Raw genomic sequence first — 22,545 nt, forward strand, 5'->3', positions numbered from 1 at the left:
TAACTTCTAGGGTTTAGCCTCTACGATCTCGTGGTAAATCAACTCTTGTTATACTCATATCATCAATATCAATCAAGCAGGACGTAGGGTATTATCTACATCAAAAGGGCCCGAACCTGGGTAAACATCGTGTCCCTGCCTCCCATCCGCCTTAGACGCACAGTTCGGGACCCCCTACCCGAAATCCGCCGGATTTGACACCGACAACCGCCCATTCCCTTTTATCTTCTTACCTATCGCGGAGCACCCTCGTCACCCCTCTCCACTGTGGGATGTTGCGCGCAAGCGACAACATTGTTACGAGCTGCCAAGAGCAACCACAAGAGGAACAACGTCAGCGTCACCGAGTTTTGGTGAGTCTCCAAATGGATATGTGACCGGTGCAAAGTCGATGTTGCAACCAACACATGCTGATGTTGGTACCGGTGAAAGCAAAGCTACGACGATGGTGCCACAGCTGCGTCGGGGTGGCGTGATGCTGCAACCAGTGCTCGGAGATGCTGAAATGGGCGATGTGGGCAGCGTTGTACGCTGCGACGGACTATACAATGTTGCAGCCTTTGCCGGAAAATGTAGGAACCGGTGATGCGTGAAGGTACGACGGCGCTGCTAAAATCCACGGTGGGAAAGCGCGATGCTGCAACCGTTATGCTGGAACCAGTGATGCATGATGAAGCCGCAATGCCAACGCTGAAAGCTGCGACGACCGACGGGACGGCGCGATGTTGTAACTATTGGTTTAGCAGCCGTGATAAGCGTCCCCAAGCACTACTACTCCGCTGCGCAGGTCGATCCATGCGACGGTTCCTTATGTGACCGATCGCTCGCTACGCCGGTCAACCACTTCATCGACCATTTTCCAAACTTGTCTCGCACGACCTGAAAACCAACGGTGAACACATGGCCACATTTGGTCACTACTTGGATGGTTAGGAGGTGCTATCTTCAGCCCATCAACCCATTTACCTGTATTTATTTTACGCTTTTCGGCGATGTGCGTTAAGTAAGAGGAGACGTCTCCATTCACTACATGCATGTGGCGACTTTATCAATCTTATAAAATAATGTGTTGGCTTAGTCTTTTAAAGATGCTTATACAGTAATAATGTGTGCATATGTTTTCTTATTCGTCGGTCGGTTGAAAACTTGAAATCACACTTTACTGCAGGCCATCGATCCCGTACGACGTGTGAAACAGCGATCGATGGTCGATCAGTGACGTGTACGTACTACGAAAGGGAAGAAAATACTACTCGAAATGTTTTTCTTGTGGCCAACGAATCTCCAGAAAATCAATCGAGATGTAACATTTTTTTTTTTTTGAGAAACCAATCGAGATGTAACAAGGCGCCTGCTTTTTACCGGCCGCTCACCCTTCCACGAGAAGCTCCGGGGAGTACACACAGACCATAGGATTTGCTCTGACAAGTCTCCGGCCGCAGCTTCAACCACACACCGCGGTCCGCAGTTCACACGCATTAAAACGGCAGCCGGAGTCGCAACCACCACCGCTCGCCTGCTCCGCGGCCTCCAACAGCCCACGCCCATGCCGCCGCCGCCCGAGGACCATCCCCTGCCGCGGCCAAAGCCGAAGCCTCCCAAGCCCAGGCCCAGGCCGGAGAGGATGAGGCCGAAGCCGGAGCCGGTGCGCGACCAGCCCGACGCCGTCTTCCCGTTCCCTGCCGACACCTTGGCCTGCGCCGCGCACTGCTCAGAGCCGTGCGCCCACTACGGCCTCTGCCGGCCGCCGCCGCCCTCGCGCACCGCCACCGTGCACCTCCGGCCCTCCTCCCGCCTCCCCACCCCGCTCGTCGCTGTATCGGCGTCCGTCCTCGCCGTGTCCGTGGTGCTCCTCCTCGTCCTGCTCGTCTGCCACGTCGTGCGCCGGCGCCGGCGCCAGCGCGCCAACGCTGCGCCGCTGCCGCTGCCGCTGCACCACCAGGCCGCCCAGGGGGGGCCTCCGGCCGACGTGGCGGTCCCGGTGCCGGCGGACAGCAACTCCGACGACGGGGTGCACCACGTGTGGTACATACGCACCGTGGGGCTCGACGAGCGCGCCATCGCGGCCATCACCGCGCTGGTGTACGACCCCGACAAGTGCCGCGCCCTGGGGCTCGGCGGCGACGGCTGCGCGGTGTGCCTCGCGGAGTTCCGCGGCGGGGAGACGCTGCGCCTGCTGCCGCGGTGCGGCCACGCGTTCCACCGCGGCTGCATCGACACCTGGCTCCGCGCCCATGTCAACTGCCCGCTCTGCCGCGCTCCGGTCAGGGTCGCCGCCGGCGCGCACCAGACCGCCGCCCCCGGTAGCAACGTGAGCGAGCCCGCGGCAAACCTAGCCGCGGCCGATGGTGCTGGCGCCGAGGAGACCGGGGGCGACGTCGTCCTGTCGACGGAGATGGCTGTGAGGCGCGCCGGGTCCATGATGGCGCTCCCGAGGCTGCCGTGGCCGGACGTCTCCCTACGGCCGCTGGCGTCGAACAGTGCGCGAGAGGGGGAGATGATGGGCCTAGCGAAGTTCAGTAGAGCGCTGAAATCGTGCGAAGCGTTGGAGATGGCCGGCGTCGCGGTAGGCAGGTCGGCGTCGTTCGGCGCGGCGCCGCCGCGTTTTCCGGGGCGGTCAGGCCAACCGGCCACCGGCGTCAACGCCGATGAGATCCAACGTTGAACTGCGATCGATGCTGCTGCTGGGATGGAAGTTTTTGGAGTGAACAGCGTGAGCTTGTGCATACACCCTGAGAATGTCAGAAATTGTAAATAAGAATTGCTGACGCAAAAGTTGTGCTCTCGATCTTCTATGCAAGAATCTACTAATAAGCTATGAAGATCTTAGATATGAGCATCATAAGCGCATGTTCATCTTCTGGTTCGTTCATATATGTGCTTTAAAAAGTATGTGTTGTTACAAAAAAAATGCTTATCGATTTCAAGTTTCATTTAATCTTTCCATGCCATGTATATTCAATTTTTTGGGCAATTGCTTGGATTAAGTCTTAGTCAATGCTATATTCATAACATCCTATGTGGAGAACCATGCAAAAATTTTATTTTTTATTTACATATTATGTTACTTGACTTAAACTTTGTTAAGTCTCAGTCGACTGAGACCTAACCATACCTATTTTGTATACTAGCTAGTTTTGGGGGTTTGCGGGAATTAACAAGTTTTGATTCAGTTGCGATTCACCGTTTTGGACGTCTGATGATCATCAAGTTGATAAAGTTTCAGGTCCCAAGCTAGTAAAGTAAGCATGCAGCTAATTTCGATCCATTTCAACCCAGTTAAAGCGTGGGGATGGTGATGTGGAATTTATCCTGTTCCAATCTGAAATGAGCTGGATCCCATTTCCAATCCTCTGCGCCCAAAAGAACGCATTATCTTAGATTCATAAAAGAAAATACTCCCTCCGTTCTTAAATATAAGTCATTTTTAAGATTTCACTATAAACTATATAGAAAGTAAAATGAGTGAATCTATATTTTAAAATATGTCTATATATTCGTATGTAGTTTGTAATGAAATATCTAAAAAGATTTAGATTTAGGAAAGAAGAGAGTACAATAGAGACTTGCCTGCCTGAATCAGAATTCTCAAGGAAGTTCCAGCGAGCGACTGGTCACCCACCTTGCCTTTTTGTCACCATCGCCCTACCAAGACTGCATTAAAAATGATGCCTCCATTGGCACTGCCAAAGCAGGAGGCGAGGTGGGCAGTCAATCCCAGTCACCTCATCAAAATGCAGATGTGCATCATTTATTTGCACCAAGAAACTGCTGCTGTTCATTAAATGAGATGGGTGAGCGTCAGGCGTGAGAGTCCGAGAGATGGAGTAGAAATCAAGCACTTGAGAGAATCAAGCACTTGAGAGTCCATCGACGGTTCTTTCATGCGAGATATTGGTGCAGCAGGTACAGGTATGATCCTCAGGGACAGCAATGGCACTGTTATTTTCTCAGCATATCTGTACTTATTCCACTGCAAAGATGCCCTTAAAGCTGAGATTAGTGCCACTCTTGAAGGACTGTCACTGAGCATGTAACGGTCAGAGTTGCCTATCATTATTCATTCTGATAGCTCAACTGTTATTGCGGCCTTCACAAACGATTCACTGGACCGGTCGGCATATGGTCATCTGATTATGGAGATTAAGAACATGCTAGCTCTTGGATGTTTATTCCGTTAAAAGTAGATCGTAGTTAAAGTAGAGTTGCTCATAGTCTAGCTAATATTGGTCGTTCTGGGGTTGCACCGCCTGTTGGGTGCAGCGAGTTCTAGACGCTGCTTCAGAGTTTGTATTAGCAGTCTGTAACACTATTTCTAAGGAATAAAACTCATGCTTTACCTCACAAAAAAATTTGTACAACCAACGAATGGCTATATGACGTTGACATGTCATCTATAGCCAAGATTATTGCTAGCATGTATAATAGTTAGATGTAAATATGTGCTACTTTATTAATGCATGGCCCACACCCTAGACCGTACTCTCACGTCGTGCCTAGGAGCATGTGTTGCAGCTGGCTCTTATTCAATAGCCGGCTCATCTTCTCTCTCCTCTTCTCTCCCCTCCGTGTCAGCAGAAATATAATATTTTAACTGTTATAGCCCGCGTTCTCACATTATACTTGCTCCGAGGAGATTGGACAAGGATCATTAAGCTCTGTCGTGTTTGTCCTCCGGGTAGGCTGTTTCTTGCGGAAAGAAGTCTGTATTACAACGAGTAAGGCATTTTGGAGGGCAAGCTATCCTGAATTTTTTTCAAAAAATAAAAGTCAATTTTTTTCAATTTCAGAAAGTTCTGAAAAAAGTACACATGCATGTAAGGATGTAATGTATACGCGGGTAAAATTTCAGGATGAAATACCTTGAATTGCGAGCTGCAAAAAAGTAATAATTAATGGACTTTGAGGATGAACAGTACATAATGCTAAAAAGGCCCTGATTTGTCTTTTTGTGTAGCTCTCATTTTAACGTATTTCGGCCTGAAAAGTTCTAAACATGCACATTATATATCTAGGTATATGGGTATTTATTTTCGAAATTTGTTGGAACTCAAAATTTTGAATTTTGAAGTTTTCAAATTAAGCCTCCATGGCGCTCGGGCTTCGTTTGGCATTTTCGGTATTACAACCCCAAACTACCATCAAAGTCTAATATACAATAGATTTAAAAAATCTAATATACATTCATAAACTACAAAACCTTCTATTTTACAACCTCCAACTTCCAAAACCGTACAAGAGACGGCGCTGTAGCGGTTTGAAACTGGTTTTGACTGTTGAACAACCCAGTCAGCCGCCACGTCACTCCTTGGCTCACTTAACCCTGAATTTTATTTTCCATTCTATTTTATTTTGGCAAAACTTTTTGAAACTTTCCCAGATTTAACATAAGGTTAGTGCGGATTTTCGATATATTTTTTGGGAACTTACATTTTTTGGCAAAAGTTTGACCCAAAATGGCTATGGATTTGAATTTTCATTCTAAATTTTCTTTGTTTGGCAAACATTGTTAAAACTATTGAATATAAGGGTAATATCGATATTTTCGAATGTTCTCAAAATTTAATGGAAAACCTTTTTTTTACCAAAATTTGACCCAAAATGGCTCTAAATTTGAATTTTCATTCACGTTTTCTTATGTTTGACAAAACTTGTTGAAACCTTCCTAAATTGAATGAGTGCGGATTTTTGAGAAATTTTTAAATAATTTCTGGGAACTTCCATTTTTTGGCCAAAATTTAACCAATAATGTCTCTCAATGTGTTGTCACGGGGTGACTGATACGTCCATTTTGCATCATGATTTTATATCGATATTTATTGTATTATGGGCTGTTGTTCCACATTATGTCACAATACTTATGCCTATTCTCTCTTATTTTACAAGGTCTACATGAAGAGGGAGAATGCCGGCAGCTGGGATTCTGGGCTGGAAAAGGAGAAAATATTAGAGACCTATTCTGCACAGCTCCAAAAGTCCTGAAACTTCACGGAAGTTATTTCCAGAATATATAAAAATATTGGGCGAAAGAAGTTCTTGGGGGGGCCACCCACCGTCCACGAGGGTGGGGGCGCGCCCAGAGAACCCCCTGCCTCGTGGGCTCCCTGGTGGCCCTCTGATGCCCATCTTCTGCTATATGAGGTCTTTCGTCCGAGAAAAAATAATAAGCAAGCTTTGGGGAAGAAACTCCGCCGCCACGAGGCGGAACCTTGGCGATACCAATCTAGGGCTCCGACAGAACTGTTCTGCCGAGGAAACTTCCCTTCGGGAGGGGGAAATCATCACCAACGATCCTCTCATCGGGAGGGGGTCAATCTCCATCAACATCTTCACCAGCACCATCTCATCTCAAACCCTAGTTCATCTCTTGTATCCAATCTTTGTATCCAAATCTCAGATTGGTGCATGTGGGTTGCTAGTAGTGTTGATTACTCCTTGTAGTTGATGCTAGTTGGTTTACTTGGTGGAAGATCATATGTTCAGATCCATTATGCATATTAATACCCCTCTGATTATGAACATGAATATGCTTTGTCAGTAGTTACGTTTGTTTCTGAGGACATGGGAGAAGTCTTGCTATAAGTAGTCATGTGAATTTGGTATTCGTTCGATATTTTGATGAGATGTATGTTGTCATCCCTCTAGTGGTGTCATGTGAACGTCGACTACATGACACTTCACCATTGTTTGGGCCTAGAGGGAGTCATTGGGAAGTAATAACTAGATGATGGGTTGCTAGAGTGACAGAAGCTTAAACCCTAGTTTATGTGTTGCTTCGTAAGGGGCTGATTTGGATCCATATGTTTCATGCTATGGTTAGGTTTACCTTAATACTTATGTTGTAGTTGCGAATGCTTGCAATGGGGGTTAATCATAGGTGGGATGCTTGTCCAAGTAAGGACAGTACCCCAAGCACCGGTCCACCCACATCAAATTATCAAAGTACCGAATGCGGATCATATGAAAGTGATGAAAACTAGCTTGACGATAATTCCCATGTGTTCTCAGGAGCGCTTTCCTTCATATAAGAGTTTGTACAGGCTTGTACTTTGCTACAAAAAGGATTGGGCCATCTTGTTGCACCTTATTTACTTTTATTACTTGCTACTCGTTACAAATAACCTTATCACAAAACTATTTGTTACCGATAATTTCAGTGCTTGCAGAGAATACCTTACTGAAAACTGCTTATCATTTCCTTCTGCCCCTTGTTGGGTTCGACACTCTTACTTATCGAAAAGCTACGATAGATCCCCTACACTTGTGGGTCATCAAGACTCTTTTCTAACGCCGTTGTCGGGGAGTGAACCGCCTTTAGTAGGTGGAATTTGGTAAGAAAAAATTTATATAGTGTGCTGAAATTTACTGTCACTTGTTACTATGGAACATAATCCTTTGAGGGGCTTGTTCGGGGTATATTCACCCCGATCAGTAGAGTAAAGAGTTGCTCCTCAACCTACTGAACCTACTGAAAATGTTTACTTTGAAATTCCTTCGGGTATGATAGAGAAACTACTATCTAATCCTTTTGCAGGAGATGGAACATTGCATCCCGATTTACACTTAATCTATGTGGATGAAGTTTGGGGATTATTTAAGCTTGCAGGTATGCCCGATGATGTTATCAAGAAGAAGGTATTTCCTTTATATTTGAAGGGAGATGCATTGACATGGTATAGGCTATGTGATGAAATGGGATCATGGGACTACAAGCGATTGAAATTGGGATTTCATTAGAAGTTTTATCCTATGCATCTTGTTCATCGTGATCATAATTATATATATAATTTTTGGCCTCGCGAAGGAGAAAGCATCGCTCAAGCTTGGGGGAGGCTTAAGTCAATGTTATATTCATGCCCCAATCATGAGCTCAAGAGAAATGATTATTCAATTTTTTTATGCTCGGCTTTCTCTCAGTAATCGCTCCATGCTCGATACTTCTTGTACTGGATCTTTTATGATGAAGACTATTGAATTCAAATGGGATTAATTGGAAAGAATTAAGCGCAACTCTGAAGATTGGGACCTCAAGAAGGAAAGGAGTCAGGTATAACACCTAAGTTTGTTTGTGTTAAATCTTTTATGGATACCGATGCTTTTCGTGAATTTAACACTAAATATGGACTTGACTTTGAGATAGTATCTTCTTTCTGTGAATCCTTTGCTACTCATGTTCATCTCCCTAAGGAGAAGTGGCTTAAATATAATCCTCCCATTGAAGTAAAAGTAGTTGCACCTATTAAAGTTGAAGAAAATACTATCACTTATGATGATCATGTTGTTCCTGCTGCTTATATTGAGAAACCACATTTCCTTGTTAGGATAAAGAATCATGCTAAAGCTTCAACCGTGGTTAACAAAAGTAATATTAAGACACCTAAACCCCCTGAGCAAATTAAAGTTGAACCTAAAATTGCTATGGTTAAAGATCTCTTGACTGATAATATTGATGGGCATGTTATTTACTTCTGCAATGAAGCTGCTAGAATTGCTAGACCTGATGCTAAAAATAAACATAGACCTATTGTAGGCATGCCTGTTATTTCTGTTAAAATAGGAGATCATTGTTATCATGGCTTATGTGATATGCGTGCTAGTGCAAGTGCAATACCTCATTCCTTGTACGAAGAAATTATGCATGATATTGCACCAGCAGAGATAGAAGATATCGATGTTACCATTAAACTCGCCAATAGAGATATTATTTCACCGATTGGGATTGTTAGAGATGTTGAAGTCTTGTGTGGGAAAGTTAAATACCCTGCTAATTTTCTTGTTCTTGGTTCCCCACAAGATGACTCTTGTGCCATTATATTTGATAGACCCTTCTTGAATACTGTTAATGCTAAGATAGACTGCAATAAGGATATCGTTTCTATTGGTTTAGGGGATATATCTCATGAGTTTAATTTTGCTAAATTTTGTAGGCAACCCCATGATAAACAATTTCCTAGTAAAGATGAAATTATTGGTATTGCTTCTATTGCCGTGCCTCCTACTGACCCTTTAGAACAATATTTGCTAGACCATGAAAATGATATGTTTATGAATGAAATAAGGGAAATGGATGAAGTGTTCTTTAAATAGGGACCTATTATGAAACACAACTTGCCTATTGAAATCCTAGGGGATCCTCTTCCACCCAAGGGTGATCCCGTGTTTGAGCTTAAACCATTGTCTGATACTCTTAAATATGCTTATCTTGATGAAAAGAAGATATATCATGTTATTATTAGTGCTAACCTTTCAGAGCATGAAGAATAGAGATTATTGAAAACTTTGAAGAAGTACCATGCTGGTATTGGATATACTCTTGATGACCTTAAGGGCATTAGTCCCACTCTATGTCAACACAAAAAAAATTTGGAGAAAGATGCCAAACCAGTTATTGATCCCAACGACGGCTAAATCCTAAGATGAAAGAAGTGGTAAGAAAGGAAATATTAAAGCTCCTTGAAGCAGGTATAATTTATCCCGTTGCTGATAGTCAGTGGGTAAGCCCTGTCCATTGTGTCCCTAAGAAGGGAGGTATTACAGTCGTTCCTAACGATAAGGATGAATTGATTCCGCAAAGAATTATTACAGGTTATAGGATGGTAATTGATTTCCGCAAATTAAATAAAGCCACTAAAAAGGATCATTACCCTTTGCCTTTCATTGATCAAATGCTAGAAAGATTATCCAAACATACACATTTTTGCTTTCTAGATGGTTATTCTGGTTTTTCTCAAATACCTGTGTCAGCTGACGATCAAGAAAAGACTACTTTTACTTGCCCTTTTTGGTACCTTTGGTTATGGATGTATGCCTTTTGGTTTATGTAATGCACCTGCTACCTTTCAAAGATGTATGATGGCTATATTCACTAACTTTTGTGAAAAGATCTGTGAAGTTTTGATGGATGATTTCTCTATTTATGGATCCTCTTTTGATGATTGCTTGAGCAACCTTGATCGAGTTTTGCAGAGATGTGAAGAAACTAACCTTGTCTTGAATTGGGAGAAATTCCACTTTATGGTTAATGAAGGTATTGTCCCGGGGCATAAAATTTCTGAAAGAGGTATTGAAGTTGACAAAGCTAAAGTTAATGCAATTGGAAAGATGTCATGTCCCAAGGACATAAAAGGTATAAGAAGTTACCTTGGTCATGCCGGTTTTTATAGGAGGTTCATTAAGGACTTCTCAAAAATATCCCGGCCTCTGACTAACCTACTACAAAAAGATATTCCTTTTGTCTTTGATGATGATTGTGTAGAAGCATTTGAAATACTTAAGAAAGTCTTGATTTCTGCACCTATTATTCAGCCACCTGATTGGAATTTACCATTTGAAATTTTGTGTGATGCTAGTGATTATGCTGTAGGGGTTGTTCTAGGGCAAAGAGTTGATAAGAAATTAAATGTTATTCAATATGCTAGTAAAACTCTGGACAATGCCCAGAGAAATTATGCTACTACTTAAAAAGAATTCTTAGCAGTTGTATTTGCTTGTGATAAGTTCAGACCTTATATTGTGGATTCTAAAGTAACTATTCACACTGATCATGCTGCTATTAAATATCTGATGGAAAAGAAAGATGCTAAACCTAGACTTATTAGATGGGTTCTCCGGCTACAAGAATTTGATTTGCATATTATTGATAGAAAGGGAGCTGAGAACCCCGTTGCAGATAACTTGTCTAGGTTAGAAAATGTTCTTGATGACCCACTACCTATTGATGATAGCTTTCTTGATGAACAATTAGCTATCATAAATGCTTCTCGTACTGCTCCATGATATGCTGATTATGCTAATTATGTTGTTGCTAAGTTTATGCCACCTAGTTTCACATACCAGCAAAAGAAAAAGTTCTTCTATGATTTAAGACATTACTTATGGGATGACCCACACCTTTATAAAGAAGGAGTAGATGGTGTTATTAGACATTGTGTACCTGAGCATGAACAGGAACAGATCCTACGTAAGTGTCACTCCAAAGCTTATGGAGGACACCATGCTGGAGATAGAACTGCACATAAGGTATTTCAATCCGGTTTTTATTGGCCTACTCTCTTCAAGGATGCCCGTATGTTTGTCTTATCTTGTGATGAATGTCAAAGAATTGCTAATATTAGTAGACGTCAAGAAATGCCTATGAATTATTCACTTCTTATTGAACCATTTGATGTTTGGGGCTTTGACTATATGGGACCTTTTACTTCCTCTAATGGGTATACACATATTTTAGTTGTTGTTGATTACATTACTAAGTGGGTAGAAGCTATTCCAACTAGTAGTGCTGATCATAACACCTCTATTAATATGCTTAAAGAAGTTATTTTTTCGAGGTTTGGAGTCCCTAGATATCTAATGACTAATGGTGGTTCACATTTTATTCATGGTGCCTTTCGTAAAATGCTTGCCAAGTATGATGTTAATCATAGAATTGCATCTCCTTATCACCCACAGTATAGTGGCCAAGTAGAACTTAGCAATAGAGAGCTTAAATTAATTTTGCAAAAGACTGTTAATAGATCTAGAAAGAATTGGTCCAAGAAACTTGATGATGCATTATGGGCTTATAGAACTGCATATAAAAATCCTATGGGTATGTCTCCATATAAAATGGTCTATGGTAAAGCATGTCACTTACCTCTTGAATTAGAACATAAGGCATATTGGGCTATTAAAGAGCTCAACTATGACTTCAAACTTGCTGGTGAGAAGAGGACTTTTGACATTAGCTCAATTGATGAATGGAGAACCCAAGCTTATGAAAATGCCAAGCTGTTTAAAGAAAAAGTTAAAAGATGGCATGATAAAAGGATACAAAAACGTGAGTTCATTGTAGGTGATTATGTATTGTTATACAACTCTTGTTTAAGATTTTTTGCAGGCAAACTTCTCTCTAAATGGGAAGGTCCTTACGTCATCGAGGAGGTCTACCGTTTTGTGCCATAAAAATCAACAACTTCGAAGGCACAAATCCGAAGGTGGTGAACAGTCAAAGAATCAAAAATTATATCTCAGGTAATCATATAAATGTTGAAACTAATATTATTGAAACTGTAACCCCGGAGGAATACATAAGGGACACTTTCTAGAATGTTTCAGACTCCGAAAAGGAATAGGTACGTGGTACGGTAAGTAAACCGACTCCAAAACAGTTTTAATGGCAATATTTCTCCATTTTGGAATATATAAAAATAGGAAAATAAGAAGCAAACCGGAAAGGACACGGGGCTTCCATGAGGGTGGAGGGCGCGCCCTACCCCCTGGGCACGCCCCCTGCCTCGTGGGCACCTCGTGTGCTCTCCGGACTCCGTTTTCTTGCACGATGCTTCTTTTGGTCGGTAAAAATTCATTATATAATCTCCCGAAGGTTTTGACCACCGTATCACATGAATATCCTTTGTTTTTGTTTCGAGCTGTTTCTACTGCAGATTTAGAGCAAGATGTCTTCTCAAGAGTCATTCGGGGAGAGTCGGGTGTCTCATCCGACACCGGGGCCAAGAGCAAATAGCAATGCTGACCACTTTGGGCCCTCAACGGAGGAGGAGATGGAAGCTGACTTGAAAAGGATAGATGCCATGGAGGAGGACCAAGAAGTTACTTCTCGTTTCCGGGCAGGATTCACGATTGGGGAACTACAGAGCTCAGCTATTCCAAACTCGGTCATCCCTTCCAATGTTAGATTTCTTTCTTATGAAAAAGAGTGTTACTTGTTCTCCCGCAGCTATGCAACATCCTTGGGTAAAAGGAGCTTTAGCCGTTACGGGCAAGCTCCGAAAGGAAATAATGGGCCTCAAGCAGCAAGTTAATAAGCTCGAAGAAGATAATCGTATCTTGAGGGGCATCATCACCAAGAATATCACATCACCACCCCCGAAGAAGGAGACATAAATGTTGGGTTTCGTAGTAATTTCAAAAATTTTCCTACGCGCACACAGGATCATGTGATGCATAGCAACGAGAGGAGAGTGTTGTCTACGTACCCAACGCAGACCGACTACGGAAGCAATGACACGACGTAGAGGAAGTAGTCGTACGTCTTCACGATCCAACCGATCAAGCACCGAAACTACGGCACCTCCGAGTTCGAGCACACGTTCAGCTCGATGACGATCCCCGGACTCCGATCCAGCAAAGTGTCGGGGAAGAGTTCCGTCAGCACGACGGCGTGGTGACGATCTTGATGAACTACAGCAGCAGGGCTTCGCCTAAACTCCGCTACAGTATTATCGAGGTATATGGTGGCAGGGGGCACCGCACACGGCTAAGGAATAGATCACGTGGATCAACTTGTGTCAACTTGTATGTTTAGAGGTGCCCCTGCCTCCGTATATAAAGGATGGAGGAGGAGGAGGCTGGCCAAGGCAAAGGTGCGGCCAGGATAGGGAGTCCTACTAGGACTCCAAGTCCTAGTAGGAGTCCACCAAGAGGGGAGGAAGGGAGAAGGAATAGGAGGAGAAGGAGAGGTGGCCGGCCCCCTTTTCCCTGGTCCAATTCGGACTAGAGGGGAGGGGGGGCGCAGCCTTTTTCTCCTCTTCCCACTAAAGCCCATCAAGGCCCAATACTCTTCCCCGTATTCCCGTAACCCCCCGGTACTCCGGAAAATACCCGAATCACTCGGAACCTTTCCGAACTCCGAATATAGTCGTCCAATATATCGATCTTTACGTCTCGACCATTTCGAGACTCCTCGTCATGTCCCCAATCTCATCCGGGACTCCGAACTCCTTCGGTACATCAAAACTCATAAACTCATAATATAACTGTCATCGAAACCTTAAGCGTGCGGACCCTACGGGTTCGAGAACAATGTAGACATGACCAAGACACGTTTCCGGTCAATAACCAATAGCGGGACCTGGATGCCCATATTGGCTCCTACATATTCTACGAAGATCTTTATCGGTCAGACCGCATAACGACATACGTTGTTCCCTTTGTCATCGGTATGTTACTTGCCCGAGATTTGATCGTCGGTATCCAATACCTAGTTTAATCTCGTTACCGGCAAGTCTCTTTACTCGTTCCGTAATACATCATCTCACAACTAACATATTAGTTGCAGTGCTTGCAAGGCTTATGTGATGTGCATTACCGAGAGGGCCCAGAGATACCTCTCCGACAATCGGAGTGACAAATCCTAATCTCGAAATACGCCAACCCAACATCGACCATTGGAGACACCTGTAGTACTCCTTTATAATCACCCATTTACGTTGTGACGTTTGGTAGTACCCAAAGTGTTCCTCCGGTAAATGGGAGTTGCATAATCTCATAGTCGTAGGAACATGTATAAGTCATGAAGAAAGCAATAGCAACATACTAAACGATCAGGTGCTAAGCTAATGGAATGGGTCATGTCAATCAGATCATTCTACTAATGATGTGACCTCATTAATCAAATAACAACTCATTGTTCATGGTTAGGAAACATAACCATCTTTGATTAACGAGCTAGTCAAGTAGAGGCATACTAGTGACACTCTGTTTGTCTATGTATTCACACATGTATTATGTTTCCGGAAAATACAATTCTAGCATGAATAATAAACATTTATCATGATTATAAGGAAATAAATAATAACTTTATTATTGCCTCTAGGGCATATTTCCTTCAGTCTCCCACTTGCACTAGAGTCAATAATCTAGATTACACTGTAATGAATCTAACACCCATGGAGCTTTGGTGCTGATCATGTTTTGCTCGTGGAAGAGTCTTAGTCAACGGGTCTGCAATATTCAGATCCATATGTATCTTGCAAATCTCTATGTCTCCCACCTAGACTAGATCCCGGATGGAGTAGAAGCGTCTCTTGATGTGTTTGGTCCTTTTGTGAAATTTGGATTCCTTTGCCAAGGCAATTGCACCAGTATTGTCACAAAAGATTTTCATTGGACCCGATGCACTAGGTATGACACCTAGATCGGATATGAACTCCTTCATCCAGACTCCTTCATTTGCTGCTTCCGAAGCAGCTATGTATTCCGCTTCACATGTAGATCCCGCTACGACGCTTTGTTTAGAACTGCACCAACTGACAGCTCCACCGTTTAATGTAAACACGTATCCGGTTTGCGATTTAGAATCGTCCGGATCAGTGTCAAAGCTTGCATCAACGTAACCTTTTACGATGAGCTCTTTGTCACTTCCATATACGAGAAACATATCCTTAGTCCTTTTCAGGTATTTCAGGATGTTCTTGACCGCTGTCCAGTGATCCATTCCTGGATTACTTTGGTACCTCCCTGCTAAACTTATAGCAAGGCACACATCAGGTCTGGTACACAGCATTGCATACATGATAGAGCCTATGGCTGATGCATAGGGAACATATTTCATATTCTCTCTATCTTCTGCAGTGGTCTGGCATTGAGTCTTACTCAATTTCACACCTTGTAACACAGGCAAGAACCCTTTCTTTGCTTGATCCATTTTGAATTTCTTCAAAATTTTGTCAAGGTATGTGCTTTGTGAAAGTCCAATTAAGCGTCTTGATCTATCTCTATAGATCTTAATGCCTAATATGTAAGCAGCTTCACCGAGGTCTTTCATTGAAAAACTTTTATTCAAGTATCCCTTTATGCTATCCAGAAATTCTATATCATTTCCAATCAGTAATATGTCATCCACATATAATATCAGAAATGCTACAGAGCTCCCACTCACTTTCTTGTAAATACAGGCTTCTCCAAAAGTCTGTATAAAACCAAATGCTTTGATCACACTATCAAAACGTTTATTCCAACTCCGAGAGGCTTGCACCAGTCCATAAATGGATCTCTGGAGCTTGCACACTTTGTTAGCTCCCTTTGGATCGACAAAACCTTCTGGTTGCATCATATACAACTCTTCTTCCAGGAATCCATTCAGGAATGCAGTTTTGACATCCATTTGCCAAATTTCATAATCATAAAATGCGGCAATTGCTAACATGATTCGGACGGACTTAAGCATCGCTACGGGTGAGAAGGTCTCATCGTAGTCAATTCCTTGAACTTGCCGAAAACCTTTTGCGACAAGTCGAGCTTTGTAGACAGTAACATTACCATCAGCGTCAGTCTTCTTCTTAAAGATCCATTTATTCTCAATCGCTTGCCGATCATCGGGCAAGTCAACCAAAGTCCATACTTTGTTCTCATACATGGATCCCATCTCAGATTTCATGGCTTCTAGCCACTTTGCGGAATCTAGGCTCACCATTGCTTCTTCATAGTTCGTAGGTTCATCATGATCTAGTAGCATGACCTCCAGAACAGGATTACCGTACCACTCTGGTGCGGATCTTACTCTGGTTGATCTACGAAGTTCAGTAGTATCTTGATCTGAAGTTTCATGATCATTATCATTGGCTTCCTCACTAACTGGTGTAGGTGTCACTGAAACAGTTTTCTGTGATGAACTACTTTCCAGTAAGGGAGCAGGTACAGTTACCTCGTCAAGTTCTACTTTCCTCCCACTCACTTCTTTCGAGAGAAACTCCTTCTCTAGAAATGATCCATTCTTAGCAACAAATGTTTTGCCTTCGGATCTGTGATAGAAGGTGTACCCAACAGTTTCCTTTGGGTATCCTATGAATACACATTTCTCCGATTTGGGTTCGAGCTTATCAGGTTGAAGTTTTTTCACATAAGCATCGCAGCCCCAAACTTTAAGAAACGACAACTTTGGTTTCTTGCCAAACCACAGTTCATAAGGCGTCGTCTCAACGGATTTTGATGGTGCCCTATTTAACGTGAATGCGGCCGTCTCTAAAGCATATCCCAAAAATGATAGCGGTAAATCTGTAAGAGACATCATAGATCGCACCATATCTAGTAAAGTACGATTACGACGTTCGGACACACCATTACGCTGTGGTGTTCCGGGTGGCGTGAGTTGTGAAACTATTCCACAGTTTTTCAAATGTACACCAAACTCGTAACTCAAATATTCTCCTCCACGATCAGATCGTAGAAACTTTATTTTCTTGTTATGATGATTTTCAACTTCACTCTGAAATTCTTTGAACTTTTCAAATGTTTCAGACTTATGCTTCATTAAGTAGATATATCCATATCTGCTCAAATCATCTGTGAAGGTGAGAAAATAACGATATCCGCCACGAGCCTCAATATTCATCGGACCACATACATCGGTATGTATGATTTCCAACAAATCTGTTGCTCTCTCCATAGTACCGGAGAACGGTGTTTTAGTCATCTTGCCCATGAGGCACGGTTCGCAAGTACCAAGTGATTCATAATCAAGTGGTTCCAAAAGTCCATCGGTATGGAGTTTCTTCATGCGCTTTATACCGATATGACCTAAACGACAGTGCCACAAATAAGTTGCACTTTCATTATCAACTCTGCATCTTTTGGTTTCAACATTATGAATATGTGTATTACTACTATCGAGATTCAGTAAGAATAGACCACTCTTCAAGGGTGCATGACCATAAAAGATATTACTCATATAAATAGAACAACCATTATTCTCTGATTTAAATGAATAACCGTCTCGCATTAAACAAGATCCAGATATAATGTTCATGCTCAACGCTGGCACCAAATAACAATTATTTAGGTCTAATATTAATCCCGAAGGTAGATGTAGAGGTAGCGTGCCGACCGCGATCACATCGACTTTGGAACCTTTTCCCACGCGCATCGTCACCTCGTCCTTTGCCAGTGCCCGCTTATTCTGTAGTCCCTGTTTCGAGTTGCAAATATTAGCAACAGAACCAGTATCAAATACCCAGGTGCTACTGCGAGCATTGGTAAGGTACACATCAATAACATGTATATCACATATACCTTTGTTCACCTTGCCATCCTTCTTATCCGCCAAATACTTGGGGCAGTTCCGCTTCCAGTGACCAGTCTGCTTGCAGTAGAAGCACTCAGTTTCAGGCTTAGGTATAGACTTGGGTTTCTTCTCTTGAGTAGCAACTTGCTTGCCGTTCTTTTTGAAGTTCCCCTTTTTCTTCCCTTTGCCCTTTTTCTTGAAACTAGTGGTCTTGTTAACCATCAACACTTGATGCTCCTTCTTGATTTCTACCTCCGCAGCTTTTAGCATTGCGAAGAGCTCGGGAATAGTCTTGTTCATCCCTTGCATATTATAGTTCATCACGAAGCTCTTGTAGCTTGGTGGCAGTGATTGGAGAATTCTGTCAATGACGCAATCATCTGGAAGATTAACTCCCAATTGAATCAAGTGATTATTATACCCAGACATTTTGAGTATATGCTCACTGACAGAACTGTTCTCTTCCATCTTGCAGCTATAGAACTTATTGGAGACTTCATATCTCTCAATCCGGGCATTTGCTTGAAATATTAACTTCAACTCCTGGAACATCTCATATGCTCCATGACGTTCAAAACGTCGTTAAAGTCCCGATTCTAAGCCGTAAAGCATGGCACACTGAACTATCGAGTAGTCATCAGCTTTGCTCTGCCAGACGTTCATAACATCTGGCGTTGCTCCAGCAGCAGGCCTGGCACCCGGTGCTTCCAGGACGTAATTCTTCTGTGCAGCAATGAGGATAATCCTCAAGTTACGGACCCAGTCCGTGTAATTGCTACCATCATCTTTCAACTTTGCTTTCTCAAGGAACGCATTAAAATTTAACGGAACAACAGCACGAGCCATCTATCTACAATCAACATAAACAAGCAAGATACTATCAGGGACTAAGTTCATGATAAATTTTAAGTTCAATTAATCATATTATTAAAGAACTCCCACTTAGATAGACATCCCTCTAATCCTCTAAGTGATCACGTGATCCAAATCAACTAAACCATGTCCGATCATCACGTGAGATGGAGTAGTTTCATCGGTGAACATCATTATGTTGATCATATCTACTATATGATTCATGCTCGACCTTTCGGTCTCCGTGTTCCGAGGCCATATCTGCATATGCTAGGCTCGTCAAGTTTAACCTGAGTATTCTGCGTGCGCAACTGTTTTGCACCCGTTGTATTTGAACGTAGAGCCTATCACACCCGATCATCACGTGGTGTCTCAGCACGAAGAACTTTTGCAACGGTGCATACTCAGGGAGAACACTTCTTGATAATTTAGTGAGAGATCATCTTATAATGCTACCGTCAATCAAAGCAAGATAAGATGCATAAAAAGATAAACATCACATGCAATCAATATAAGTGATATGATATGGCCATCATTATCTTGTGCTTGTGATCTCCATCTCCGAAGCACTGTCATGATCACCATCGTCACCGGCGCGACACCTTGATCTCCATCGTAGCATCGTTGTCGTCTCGCCAATCTTATGCTTCCACGACTATCACTACCGTTTAGTAATAAAGTAAAGCATTACATCGCGATTGCATTGCATACAATAAAGCGACAACCATATGGCTCCTGCCAGTTGCCGATAACTTGGTTACAAAACATGATCATCTCATACAATAAAATTCAGCATCATGCTTTGACCATATCACATCACAACATGCCCTGCAAAAACAAGTTAGACGTCCTCTACTTTGTTGTTGCATGTTTTACGTGGCTGCTACGGGCTTAAGTAAGAACCAATCTCACCTACGCATCAAAACCACAACGATAGTTTGTCAAATAGACTCCGTTTTAACCTTCGCAAGGACCGGGCGTAGCCATACTTGGTTCAACTAAAGTTGGAGAGGCAGTCGCCCGCAAGCCATCTCTGTGCAAAGCACGTCGAGGGAACCGGTCTCACGTAAGCGTACGCGTAAGGTTGGTCCGGGTCGTCTCGTCCAACAATACCGCTGAACCAAAATATGACATGCTGGTAGGCAGTATGACTTGTATCGTCCACAACTCACTTGTGTTCTACTCGTGCATATAACATCAACATCATTAACCTAGGCTCTGATACCACTGTTGGGTTTCGTAGTAATTTCAAAATTTTTCCTACGCGCACACAGGATCATGTGATGCATAGCAACGAGAGGAGAGTGTTGTCTACGTACCCAACGCAGACCGACTGCGGAAGCAATGACACGACGTAGAGGAAGTAGTCGTACGTCTTCACGATCCAACCGATCAAGCACCGAAACTACGGCACCTCCGAGTTCGAGCACACGTTCAGCTCGATGACGATCCCCGGACTCCGATCCAGCAAAGTGTCGGGGAAGAGTTCCGTCAGCACGACGGCGTGGTGACGATCTTGATGAACTACAGCAGCAGGGCTTCGCCTAAACTCCGCTACAGTATTATCGAGATATATGGTGGCAGGGGGCACCGCACACGGCTAAGGAATAGATCACGTGGATCAACTTGTGTCAACTTGTATATTTAGAGGTGCCCCTGCCTCCGTATATAAAGGATGGAGGAGGAGGAGGCCGGCCAAGGCAAAGGTGCGGCCAGGATAGGGAGTCCTACTAGGACTCCAAGTCCTAGTAGGAGTCCACCAAGAGGGGAGGAAGGGAGAAGGAATAGGAGGAGAAGGAGAGGTGGCCGGCCCCCTTTTCCCTAGTCCAATTCGGACTAGAGGGGAGGGGGGGGCGCAGCCTTTTTCTCCTCTTCCCACTAAAGCCCATCAAGGCCCAATACTCTTCCCCGTATTCCCGTAACCCCCCGGTACTCCGAAAAATACCCGAATCACTCGGAACCTTTCCGAACTCCGAATATAGTCGTCCAATATATCGATCTTTACGTCTCGACCATTTCGAGACTCCTCGTCATGTCCCCAATCTCATCCGGGACTCCGAACTCCTTCGGTACATCAAAACTCATAAACTCATAATATAACTGTCATCGAAACCTTAAGCGTGCGGACCCTACGGGTTCGAGAACAATGTAGACATGACCAAGACACGTTTCCGGTCAATAACCAATAGCGGGACCTGGATGCCCATATTGGCTCCTACATATTCTACGAAGATCTTTATCGGTCAGACCGCATAACGACATACGTTGTTCCCTTTGTCATCGGTATGTTACTTGCCCGAGATTTGATCGTCGGTATCCAATACCTAGTTCAATCTCGTTACCGGCAAGTCTCTTTACTCGTTCCGTAATACATCATCTCACAACTAACATATTAGTTGCAGTGCTTGTAAGGCTTATGTGATGTGCATTACCGAGAGGGCCCAGAGATACCTCTCCGACAATCGGAGTGACAAATCCTAATCTCGAAATACGCCAACCCAACATCGACCATTGGAGACACCTGTAGTACTCCTTTATAATCACCCATTTACGTTGTGACGTTTGGTAGTACCCAAAGTGTTCCTCCGGTAAACGGGAGTTGCATAATCTCATAGTCGTAGGAACATGTATAAGTCATGAAGAAAGCAATAGCAACATACTAAACGATCAGGTGCTAAGCTAATGGAATGGGTCATGTCAATCAGATCATTCTACTAATGATGTGACCTCATTAATCAAATAACAACTCATTGTTCATGGTTAGGAAACATAACCATCTTTGATTAACGAGCTAGTCAAGTAGAGGCATACTAGTGACACTCTGTTTGTCTATGTATTCACACATGTATTATGTTTCCGGAAAATACAATTCTAGCATGAATAATAAACATTTATCATGATTATAAGGAAATAAATAATAACTTTATTATTGCCTCTAGGGCATATTTCCTTCAATAAACACATGGGTATGGGTACTCCCCTTGGCAACTGCCAAGCTTGGGGGAGTGCCCCGGTATCGTATCACCATCACTCTTATCTTTACCGTTTTTCTTAGTTCGATCCTTTTGATAATATCTTGATCTAGTAGAATAAAGTTTTAGTATGATCTAGTTGTGAGTTTTGCTTTATGGTCTTCTTGTGTAATCAAGTCCGTGAGCCATATATAATAAAGATTAGTGTTGAGTCAAGGGCTTGATTATTTTTCTATGATCTTGAGGGAATAAAATAAAAGACAAGAAATAAGAAGAAATAAATAGATCATATGGATCTTATGGAGAGAATGAGCTCACATATAAAGAGTATGATAAATAAAAGTTGTTGAGAGTTGACAAACATAGTTTGGTCATCGCTGCAATTAATAGGAAGTAATAAAGAAAGAGAGGTTTTCACATATAAATTATGATATGCTAAAGAGTTGAGTTGGACAAGGAAGACAACGTAATGGGTTATGTTTTCTTACATCTGAGATAAATTATATTGTTATGGATCATCCAACATGTTGAGCTTGCCTTTCCCTCTCATGCTAGCCACTTTCTTTGCACCAAGTAGAGATACTACTTGTGCTTCCAAATATCCCTAAACCCAGTTTTGCCACGAGAGTCCACCATATCTACCTATGGATTGAGTAAGATCCTTCAAGCAAGTTGTCATCGGTGCAAGCAATAAAAATTGCTCTCTAAATATGTATGACTTATTAGTGTGGAGAAAATAAGCTTTATACGATCTTGTGATATGGAAGAAATAAAAGCAACATGCTACATAATAAAGTTCCATATCACAAGTGAAAATATAAAGTGACGTTCTTTTGCATTAAGATTTCGTGCATCCAACCATAAAAGTGCATGACAACATCTGCTCCCCTCTGTGAAGGGCCTATCTTTTATTCTTGTCTTATACTTCATGCAAAGACTCAT

General features: G+C 42.9%; 1 pseudogene; it reads left to right on the forward strand.

Annotated features, from left to right (window-relative positions):
• The first annotated feature begins 445 nt into the window (after positions 1 to 445).
• On the forward strand, positions 446 to 2,944 carry LOC119315548 (annotated as a pseudogene).
• The last annotated feature ends 19,601 nt before the right edge of the window (positions 2,945 to 22,545 follow it).

Source organism: Triticum dicoccoides, chromosome 6A (genome assembly GCF_002162155.2).
Source record: "Triticum dicoccoides isolate Atlit2015 ecotype Zavitan chromosome 6A, WEW_v2.0, whole genome shotgun sequence".
In the NCBI taxonomy this organism is placed as follows: Eukaryota; Viridiplantae; Streptophyta; class Magnoliopsida; order Poales; family Poaceae; genus Triticum; species Triticum dicoccoides.